Below are 12,099 nucleotides of genomic sequence, written 5' to 3' on the forward strand. Positions count from 1 at the left end.
GCAGGTTTTGGTAGCAAAGCATCTAATATATACAAAGGAAGAGACTCCAATCCTGTTGGGGATATTTGGACTTGTCTTTTATTCTGAAAAGTGTTCCTTAGGCACCAGGTGTGGAACACGGGTGTTGGGGACTGCACTTCCTAGGGCAGGTTTAGACTTCTTCCCCTAGTTTAGCAACATCAGGAGTCTTCACTGAACTTGGGCCTCTGCAAGAGAACAAAAGGTAAAGTGGGGGGAATTTTACAGAATAGAAATAGAGATTCTATATAGTATACAACATACAATATACAGGATACATGACATAGTGTATAATGTGTAATATATGTTATATAAGGTTTATTATGTAATAAATAATTTACATGGAAATGAAGTATAATAGGAGAAAACTGGACTCTCAACAATTAACAATGGCATCCTTTTCTTCTCTCTTGTTTGTTCTGTGGTTCCTTGTAGTGTCTTTGAAAATTAGGGTCATAATTTTCCTACATTTCTGCAGAACATATCAACTGATTAAGACAAAAAAATACAGCTTTGGGATTTGTGCTTTTTGTGCATGGTAAATCCATAAATGAGATGCTTCAGGCAGTGTTTGATTTTCTGGGCTTGCAAAAAGGTGTTTAGTCACTTGTGTTTGGCCAGTAGGGACTAGATGCATTGTGTGCAAATGCATCCTTATATACACAGCTAAATGTATGTGTATGGTAGGCCTTTATTCCTCCAGTGATTGTTTGACTTGTTTGAAGGAATGTACATCATTCCTCTTTCTTGTCTCTCTTGCATTCAAAAAATGAATGTTTTAAAAAAATACAACCCCCCGAAAACCAGTACATTTAAATCAGTCCATCATTAAAAAAACATGGACTCTAATTAATTATTAATTATTGAGAGGAAAGACAACATGCAGTAGCCTCAGGCTTGACAAGCTGTCAAGAATGCCTGCCAAGGCTGCCAGACTCACCAAGCTCCTGGGTCATCGCCACATTAAACACAGAAAGTTAAATTACTTTTCCTGGGATCAGGAGAATAGCAATTGGATATAAAAGTATCTTTTTTTCTTTTTCTTTTTTTTTTTTTAATGCTAGTATCCTTGATTGTTTCACATTCTTGACAAAAGATAGAAAACAATGGAAAATTTGTCAAGCAGACAACACCACATAAGTGGTGGAGAAGCTGATGTATTCCTTCAATACAAATGGAGAAAACAGGAGTAAAGCCAGTTACCACAAAGGGATAAACTCCTTCCTCATAAATCTGTTTTGCAAAAAACATAATAGTAAAGTGATTCGAACCAAATAAGAACTGCAATAACAGGGTGCCAGTCAGGATACAGAAGTGTCATCAATTCAGTTTACAGTGAAACCAAATTTTAGCTGTATATTTATCAGGCAAATAGTCATTACCTGAGCAAGGGAGAGGAGCTGTATCATGGAAATCTTTGACCTATTGTAGTGTTTCATGCACTCTGTCAAAATGACCTCAAAACATTGTGAATGGCTAGAGAGAGACCTTTCCTTTTGAATCATAATAAAAGCAATCCTTTTGAAGAAAAATATATGTTCTGTGAATATCTTTGAAAGAAAAAAGCATACTAAAGGAGAGGTAAAACCATGATACCTCTCATGTTTAAACACCCTAATCAAAGAGATTTAATAAACTTTCCAAAAATGCATTGGTCTTGGGGCAATGTTACCCTCATCATGGAAAGTATATTACTGTAGAAGTAAGCAAATTTTGAACTATTAGTAAACAATATTTAAATTTTAAAAGATTGTTTTTGAGTTAAAAACACATATTAAAACAATCTTGTAAGGCAACATGTTCTTAAGAAGTTAATAATAAAGCATATAGATATTTTAAAAAAATTGGAATAATACATGAAATTCTTGAAATCATAGTAGGTAAAATTATTTTATTAAAATATCATTTAGAGGATCCTAGAATTTCTCTGGCAGACATCTCAGTCTTGTGAGCTCTTTCCTGAGTGAAAGAACAGAAAGGCTTGTATTTTTCACTTTCTTTATATGCTTTTTTTTACTTTGCATGAGCTTTAAAACCTGTTTTTAAAACACAATGTCCAAGTAAAATGTTTTATTTTGAAATTATGCTTATTGATGGATAATTACAGAAAAAAGCATTTCCTCATATAAGGATGCAACACAAATAAAATATCTGGTATTATTTTCAGTGGCATCATGCCTTTAACTTACTGAATTCAGGGAAAAAGGAAAAATAAAATTGGGGAAATATTGTTGTGGAAGTCAATATTTCCCAGATTAATTGGTCTAGAAATTTCTACCTGCACCAAGGATATAAAATGGAAAACATTCAAATCTATACAACACAAGATTTAATACTCTATTTCTTTGATACACTAAAAAAAATATTATCACGGGTAAAAAATTCCAACCTACCAACAAAAACAAAAGAACACAATTAAATCTGGCAATAAACATATATTTATTCTATGCTCAGTGGTTTAAAAAAGATGAACCAGTTAAACAGTCTTAGTAAAAACAATTGCATACATCCGAAACAAATTTTCTGTTCAGCATACATAATAATAAATAATAAATAATAAATAATAAATAATAAATGAAAAATAATAAATAATAAATAATAAATAATAAATAATAAATAATAAATAATAAATAATCGAATCAATACAAAAGAACATGTCATAAAAGCCCTTAAAAAACCATGGAAGGTGTATATTCTTCAGAGTATTTCAAGAGTAAAGAACATGTTTTAATAGAATCTGTGCTAGGATTGAAATAGAAGGAGCAAAAAATTCAAACCAACATGGCCTATATTTTATATTTGTTTGAGGTTTTTCTTGTTGGGGACAATAAGAATAATTATTAGATTTTTTTAATAGTGTATCACAATATTTATGCACAGAATAATCAATAAGAGGCCAGATTCAGCAGTGCATCTTATTTTTTGTCTGGTAAGCCTTTGCCATTCACAGTACTGTGTGGTATTGCCCCTAACCCTCTTAAATATAAAGATAGATAGTGATAAAAATAGATAAAGATGATAAAGTATATATAATAGAAATTATAAAGATAAGTAAATATAAAATTGCCAAAATATATTATCATATTTCAGTGCCCTCCTGGAAGGCATATACTCCTTCATTTTTATCACCCAAGAATACATAACCTAACAATGAATTTGAGTGGATTTGTATGTTGCCACAAAATATTTAATATGGGGTGTACATGATTTTTCCCCGTGTCTTTTTTTGCTTTCCCGTCTTTCCTGATTTCCTGTTGAGTGAGGCTATAAATTTTCTATTCCTTAGGAAATTCCTCTATTTCAAAGGCAACCCTAAGCCCTCAGTTCTGCTTTTTAACCTCTCCCAAAACCATTTAGACTGTCTATGAAACATGTGCAGGACTACTTTCTGGCACTGTGGACAATTGGCTTGAAAGACCCTGTGTCCCCACTAATGAACTCTTACACAACAGAGCAAGGTGCACGATCCAAGCTACACACTGGGAATTATTCCACTTCCATGCAAACCAATGAGCCACAGCCAAGAATCCTTTGGCACAAGATAAAATCATGCTGGCACCTTAAAAATTTAACAGTAGAAACTCTTTCAGTACCTGGGAATGCTGCCTGGCATTGTTCAATTCTCTAGGATGGTTATAACTTCTGAGTTTTCATAGGCTATAATTAGACAAGGCTAGGTTCTCAAAGGTATTTGTGCACCTAGCTTCCTTTCAATGGAAGCTTTCAATTTTCCATTTCTTTCAATGAATTTAGGCCCCCAAAACTGCCTTTGGGAGATGGGCCAAAGTGCACAGAATAAGCACATATACCTCTGCAAACTGAAGTAAATCCAAGTCCAATTTTGTGCAGAAGCAGCTTTCTGTGAGCAATAACACATGTACAACATTCACTTCTCTGAATCATCTATCTGTTACTCCTCACTCATTTTGCTTTGCTTTTTAAACAGTCAAATATAAGACAAATGAAAATATTTCTGGGAGAACATCTACCCTCTCGTTCATGGAAGTTCAAGTTTGACAAATGGTGATAGCTTATGTCACTAACTAGATTATTAGATTTATTTACCATTTTGAAAATGTTTAAAAGCATAGTCCCTTCAGCCAATTTTAAGTGTATAAAAATGGCTGGCTACTGTTTGGACAGAATAACAGATTATATGAGGGCAAACTATTTCTGCCATGCACAGGCATTGGAGAGAAGCAGTAATGTGGCAGGCTGTGCTATGAACTGCATAATGTGTGCCTTGGTTTGTGTGTGGACAGCAGTGTCCTGAAAATCTCTCTCAACAAATTCCCACACTATCACTCTGTTGTGGCTGGCTGGACCTGCCAACTGAGATTACTTCTCATGCTCTGTCTTTGTCTCACCTTCTGGCTGTTGTTTCTCTCCCTAGGCATTTCTGGTTTGACTCTTTGTTTTGTAAGAAGCTTTAGCAGAAACTAGCACATCAAGCTACAAAAAAAAAACCAAAAAAACAAAACTCAAACAAACCCAAACAAAACCCATAAAAACCTATATGCAACACATACTAAGGGTTTGATTAAAACCCACAAAAGAAGACTCAAATCCACAACAAAGCTTCAGTGTATGTCTATCAGAAATTATTTCCAAGAGGCAATTAATGTTATTCATGCATAATATTTATTACTGTACAGCATTTATACATATGCATTCACAGACGTATTCTTAGAAATGAACATAGCAGACCACTCCTGGCATTTCTAATGTAGAGGAGGCACTCGGTGAACAGATCATCTGGACTCCAGCGTGTTTCTCTCAGTGGATTTACTTTTATTGAGAGGCCACTGACATTGTTGATGGTATTACTGACTCTGGACAAGTCACATAAGCTATCAGTGTGAGAAGTTTAGCCAAACCGACAACATTTTCACCCCTTGAAAAGTATTTTGACATCTGTGGATGAAAACTATGATACTTTAAAACAGTTTGTCTGCTTTGAAATTTTAAGGGTAATTCAGATAAAATACATCTCAATGTGAACAGAAATGTGAAATGCAGATAAAGTTACACTACATTACTACCACAGAATATTTTTTTTATTAGTCTTCCACTGAATGTGAGAAAGGCTAATAAACCAAATAAGCCTTAAATATATGCAGAAAACATGATCAGTCATCAAATAAACCAAACATTACTACGAGAGACAGGATATTTGAAGGCTTATATCCTGCCACTTTCCTGTCTTTAAAGCTTGGAATGGAAGTTTTGTGTCACTAAAAGCACTTATTTAGGTCCCTCCTCCAACAGATGCTTCATTTCATAAAACCAGTTGGAACTTCAGGTCTATACTTGTAATTAAAAGAAGCTTCTGGGAATAAGTTCTAGTATTGGATCACTGATTAGTTAAATATTAGCTCTCCCAAGGCTCTGGTTTGCATTGCTCCAGCTGGATCTCCCTGCTAGATATGCTCTTGATAAGGTTCCTTATTAACACTGTATATATGAGTCAAGGCCAATCCATCTTGCAGCACAGAATTGAATTCCAGCTTTTTTAATTTCTTTAGCTAGCTGCATAAATAAAAGAGAAAACCATTGTCAGATTTGCCCTAAATTGATAATCCAATTAGAAACACTGCTACAGATAACTTGCAGACAAATATAGAAACACATGCATTTGAGCATCTAGACAATCTTCCTGTACCACCATTAAATTATGCAAGCCAAACAAAAGGTGATTCCTGAATGAGCAGTATTGTTAGTAACAATGCTGCTGTCACATGTAAAGTATCTTAAATTCATAGGAGAAATGGAATTCCGTTCTTCCTCCTCCCACCCCCCTTCCCAAAGAAAAGTAAGACGAAAGCTTTGAAAAGACACATTGAAAAAGAAAATCTTAACTCACTTTATGTGCAGAGGGGCAGGACAAAATTCTTATTCTTTTAATTTGTTAATCTAATGAGGGATTCATCTCACTAAGTTTAGAGCATCTAAAAGTCATTAAGTTTAGTCTACAGTCATCACACAGTTTCTTTCTAGAGTCAATGGAGAGGAATTGGCATTATCAGAGTGATAAATCTGCTCTAATTTTGGTGTCTAAAGTAGGTGAAAGAATCACCCTCTGGAGATGCCTGCTTTTCTATATCATCTGTGAAGACACCTCCAGTAAGTCACTAACAATAGGCATCTAACTTTGAAAAGCTTACATTTAAATCTGATCGGTGTGATCTCACCTGATTTTTCTTGAAACAAACCATGATTACTTGAACAGTATTTTCACCAGTGACTAGGATAAAGTGCTCTTTGTTTCAGCGTCACAAATCATTCAGATTCCCATTCTGACCTACAAAGAGTCATGCTTTATTTGTAGTGGAGAATGATGCTCGGCATTGAGGAAGGGTGGAAGAGCTTGATGTGAGGTTAGTAAGTCCTTGTAGATAAGGCTGAAGCATTTACCTGCCAGAAGCTCTTTTTCACTGTTCAACTGCACTTTACTGATTGGCAAGTGCTTGCATTTCCTGATTGCTTTTGATTCAGATTGCCACACAGAGGATGATTTTTCCCTTTTCCTTTCCTGATGTTACTGATGGAGGGGTTTTTTTCACAATGCTCTTCATGGCCTTTTTGCCCTGTGTTCAGCTTCAGTCTTTTGAGCTCATCTGTGGCAACCCCCGATTTCATATATGATACTTTCTGTCCCATCTTAGACAAAATACCCTAAATTCACATTCTTTTCCAAGGTGCTTCTCCTTGTGATACTCACTGTTTCTGTACTACTCTTCTACACTTACAGCCTTTGGGACTTATATTACTAGCAAAGAGCTCTGAGGCAGAGTTTAAATACCTTTTTCCTGTTTACAATGCATAAGAAATTCCTGGCATCCACACATTGTTTTGAGCACTGAAAATGAGAAAGTGGGTGTCTGCTTAGAAAAATCCTGCCTTTCTTGTCCTTATTCAAAGTACAGCAAGCACACCTACCGCCTTCTCTAAACACTTCTTTCACCATGCCAGAGATTGTTTATCTGATTTCACTTGATCTTTTTCTGATCTGTCAGCTACATCTAATACCTCAGGCAGTTGGCTTCACCTTTCCAGCCATATACATGGTTTGCAGTTCACATTCAAGTCCTTTATAAATTTCTTTTGACCTTGTTTATTGGCTTTATGGTAAATTGTACTAAATTAGCTCATGGTGAGTGCTAAATAGAGTTTTATATATTTACATAGTTGATGCTGTGGAGTTCATATATTATTTAAGCTTTTACTGCTTTGGAAGGTTTTCTCTTTTAATGCAGCCATTAGAGGCTGCAGTCATCTTAAACTCATTTGATCATATGGAATTTCCGATTTAAGCTGCTCTCTGTGGTCAGCCCATGTGTGAAAAATGATGGTTTAATTTTGCTAGGAATATGGGTCAGTGTTGTGCCCCTGAGTCCCCTCTTTCCCAGGGCAGAGCTGTTTGGGTTCAGTACTAAGCTAGAGAGAGTATTACTGGTCACCTCAAAAGAAAGCAATGGAAGGTGTTTCACTAACTTTCCCAAATACCTCAGCTAGGGAGCCTCAGAGGGGCTCCCTCTCCAGCTGTGAGAGATGCTTTCAAACTGAAACTCCTGTGCACAGTGTCCACCCCTTCCATGGCACAGCCACTGCTTTGCTCTGCCATTAGCTTGATCCTGCAGCAGCAGGCCCATGTCCCAGCCTGGCTTTGGTCTGTCCCCATCCCTGTGAAAGTACACAGCTCCCAGAACTGGGGCTGCCCTTACTCCCCAGATGCCCTGATCATGCAGTGGGACAGCCCTCACTGCCAGTGTCTTCTCTTGGCAAACCTCATGGGGAGATGCCTCTTCCTCCTGGAGCCTCCAGCCCCAACACTGCCATGGTAGCCAATTCCCTAAAGTGAGCACAGTCAGGCCCTGGCCTATCCCATTATCTTCTTGATAATCAAGAGAATCTGTTCTTCAGCACTGCATGCATCAAAACAGAGCAGACACTGTAACAGGATTTGGAGAAAGTCCTAAATATGCAAGCACTGCAGAAGTTAAAATATGAAGATAAGGCAAAAATGAGGAAAATGCAGAAAAAAATATTTCCTATTAGAGGCATCAAAAAAGAGAAGATTTTTAGAAAAATCAAATAAAAATCCTTCAGACTAAATATGCTTTCATTTATTTACTAATTTCAGGACTTGATAGTTCAACTCGCTTTGCTTCAGTGATTTGCTTCACTCTTAATGGTTCACTGAGCTGGGACAATAATAGACTGCACAATAAATGTTCCTCATGTGTTGTACCAATTTAGTGTGTGAGGATGATTTTGATGAAAGGTACTGCTTATGAAAGGAATCAATAGGCAGCATTAGCCTTAGCTGGGCTAGATACAGGGAAGAAAAAGGCCATAAAGGCTTTCCCAAGTAGGTCTGCCGATACATCTCTATTACTTGCAGCAGCTTGAGTCTTCCAGTCCAAAACATGCTGGAAAGAGTGTTAAGGATCAATTTCTGATTGCTAAAATGCCAAATACAATCTAAACCTTAGAAACCATCCAGTGAACAAACCTGACCCTTGGAATCTTTAAGACCCTGCTCAACTAGGTGGTAGAGCTGCACTTTTCACATTTTGTGAAGTGATAATTGAAGCTGCCCTAGTCTATGAGGTTTTCTTTTCCCCCCCCCAATCCTACTGAATACTTTTTATTAATATGCATCCTATGCTTGATCTGCTTTTTGTTTGTGTGTGTGTGCGTGTGTGCGTGCGTGTGTGCGTGTGTGTGTGTGTGTGTAGTTGTATAAATGTGCATTTACAAAGCTTTTTGTATGGGAGAATAGTGCAGTAAGGTTGATACTTGGTAGATGTAGAGTCCTACCAATCCATTACATTCATATGACGGTATTTGAACTTGAAAATTTATTTTAGAGCAAATGTTACATCACAGCAATAGTAGAAATATTACATCACATGCAATAGTTGCTCTCTAGGGAAATATGAGAAGAAGAATATGTCTTTCTTCCCTGACTGGTGAGAACAATCTGAGACTGAAGAGAGATATATTACGAGGACATGTAGTGATAGAACATGGGGGAATGGCTTTAAACTGAAAAACAGTAGGTTTAGATTTGATATTAGGAAAAAATTCTGTACTGTGAGGGTGAGGTACAGGAATAGGTTGCCCAAGGAAGCTGTGATTGTCTCATTCCTGGGAGATTTTTTTTTCCAGGTGTCATGGAGTTACTTTACCTTTAAGGAAGTTGAAGTTGCTGGGAACTGCCTGGAGTCTTTTCTCCTGACCAATTATCAGTCATTGCTGGGAATTGACAGCAGTTTAGGCCATTGAAAAGTGGGATCAACTTGTGAGCTCTACCTTAAAGTGTAAAACCAGAGCTCTCTTGGCTCTCTTTGTTTCCTGGCTGTGAAGAGTAACAGAGCTCCAGGCCTCCCGTCCCTGCCCAGGCCATGCGGCCGGGCGGGGGCTGGGCTGGGCCCAGCGGCTCCCGGCCAGGAGACGGGGGCTGGCGGGGCTTGCTCTGGGCTCTGGCTGGGCCAAGCCGGTTTCTGGCTCGGCTGCAGTGACGGAGTTCACCAAGGACTGCCGAGTAAAGAAGGAGAAAGAGGCTCTGAACTTGCAGCAAGCAGAGACAGTGACCACACTCTCCAGAGCAGCTATGAAGAACTTTCCATCGCAGATGGCTCCAGTTCCTGCACCGGCCGAGGCCACAGAACTACCTACAAAAGCCTGGGCAAGATTTTAACTTTTTCATTACCCAGATGAGACTTGCGGGTTAATCTTTTTATCCAGAGAGAAAAAAAGAGAGTGATCAACATGAAAAGAGACTTTATAAACTGCCAGTGACAGGAAAAAAAAGAAGCTTCAGAAAAGGTAGAGAATTAAGAAGATGCTTTAATTAAGCTGAAATATCTTTCTGTTAAAACTATGGAGATGGACAATGAAGTCCTGAAAAGAACTCCTTTAATTCATGATAAAGTATGTAGGGAGGAATAAAGTGTTCAAAGTGTAAATTTGAGTAAAAAGTAGAGTAATTATGGTATAGTGAAGTGCTGGGAGATTTGAAGCCTTGAGAGGCAATGAGAAAACTGTTTTCTGGTGAAGCTCACAGAAACAGATGAAGAAGACTTTTTTTGCCTTTGAATAACATCCTTAAAATGCCATCCCTAGACTCATGGCCCATACACACCTCAGAGTGATGTGAAAATGGGAGGAGTGGGCTCTGATAACAGCAGCTCTGGGCAGCTAACATTAGGGCAATGGAAAACTATAACAAAAATAGTTTTCTTGTGAGAAACTCCATAAATTAACAGGAAGAAACTTCTGTTTCTCTACAAAGACTGGTGAAAAGACTGTAGAAAGAATTGGGACTGTTTAAACCACCAAAGTTCCAAAGGTTTTGTCCCTGTTGTCATGTGAACAAGGAAATAGTGGGTAGATAGGGGATGAAAAGGTTTTTCTGGAAGTTTATTCTGGTGTTCTTATTATTGTAGTTTGTCAATAAACTTTCTTTTTTCGTTTTAAGTTTTATGCCTGTTTTGCTCTTGTTCTAATCCATATCTCACAGCAAGAAATAAGTAATTTTCTTAGTTATTGGTTTACAACCACGACACCAGGCAATATAGAATCTCATCTATGTGGTAACTGATGGAGCACTTAGTGTTGCAGTAGCCAAACTCTTTAAAGTGACAAGAGATATCTCAGAAATATAAATTAATAAGAATCCTTACAAAGAAGTACATTGAATTCTGTTCTTTCATTTTTCTGTTTTGTGCTCAGTTATGATGTGAGAAGAAGGCATTTGAGTTCAAGTGACATCAATCTGACATTTTTGTGGCAAGTCCAATGGCTCAACCTACAACCTTGCCTTGTGTGAGAGGAAAAAAAAACCACAATTATTAACAGGCTGCTCTGATGGACAGAGAAAACCAAGAAGAATGAGGCACATATGGATATAAAAAGAGAATGAAGCTTGCCCTTCTCATTCCACACCCTTGTACTCTGGGGCTATTTCTAACACACTGTCAAACAGAAAAGGCTCTGTCTGTCAAAGCCTTTGTAATGAACTATCTACATTGTGCAAATTTCTATGTATTTCGAGAGTAAATAGTTTAAGTTATTTGTTGGTGAATCACAAGCATATGGGGAGTGAAACTTATTTTTATGCAGAACCAAACTGAATGCTAACTTTACCAAACTATGTGACCTAAGAGTTTTCTTACTGAAGGAAATAAATTTAAAAAAAGATACCTGCACTAGAATCACAGCCATTTTTTGATATAATTTCTCTGCATCTACTTCAAAATGTAGTATCAGATTTTATAAGTTGAAGATTTTGCTATAATAAAGCAGTGGTTTGTTTGGTTTGTTTGGTTTGGGCTTTTTGTGGGGTTTTGGTTTTTTCGGGTTTTTTTCTAATTTTCAGGGGTTTAAAGCTAGTAAACATTTTTTAAATTATGTTTTAGAAAATCACAGACCTTTTATTTCACAAGGAGTATTAATTCAAAATGAGGCACTGATCTGGGACATAGCCTGTATGTGAAGTGTTACATTTGTTTTTAAATTGTCAAGCATACACACTTGCTCACAGAAGAATGAAGAAGCTGCTCAAGGGTCTAGAGAAGTCTTATGAGGAGTGGCAGAGGGAGCTGAGGTTGGTCAGTCTGGACAAAATGGAAAAAGGGAAGTTTCTGGTGCTACATTCCAACACACCTTCTCTCAGTCCCCAATCTTATGATTATCCCATTTGTGCAAGATTCTGCTGCTCATCAATCATTTATCAGATCTATTTGTATTCCTTAGAACAGTAAAATTAATGTAGAAAACTAGGAGATGTCTGCTATTTTGATGAGGCATATTAAAGGTATTATTTTTTTGATAAAAAATGTAAGAGCACTACTGCAGCTTTTCTTATGGATAGGTTTTTGTGAGATATTAGCAATAAAGACCTATAGAAATGACAGTTTTGAAAATGAGCAGTTTGTAGTCCACAATTTTATGCTATGTGTATTTGAAAGGTGTCTGTATGAAAAGTAAAGCATGTGGAGAGGATAGCTGAACTGGTAACTGTTTCCTTCATGTGTATATTTGCAACAGGTTTATTTTCCCTGGTTTGCTTAG

Source organism: Cyanistes caeruleus, chromosome 3 (genome assembly GCF_971803275.1).
Source record: "Cyanistes caeruleus chromosome 3, bCyaCae1.hap1.1, whole genome shotgun sequence".
NCBI lineage: Eukaryota > Metazoa > Chordata > Aves > Passeriformes > Paridae > Cyanistes > Cyanistes caeruleus.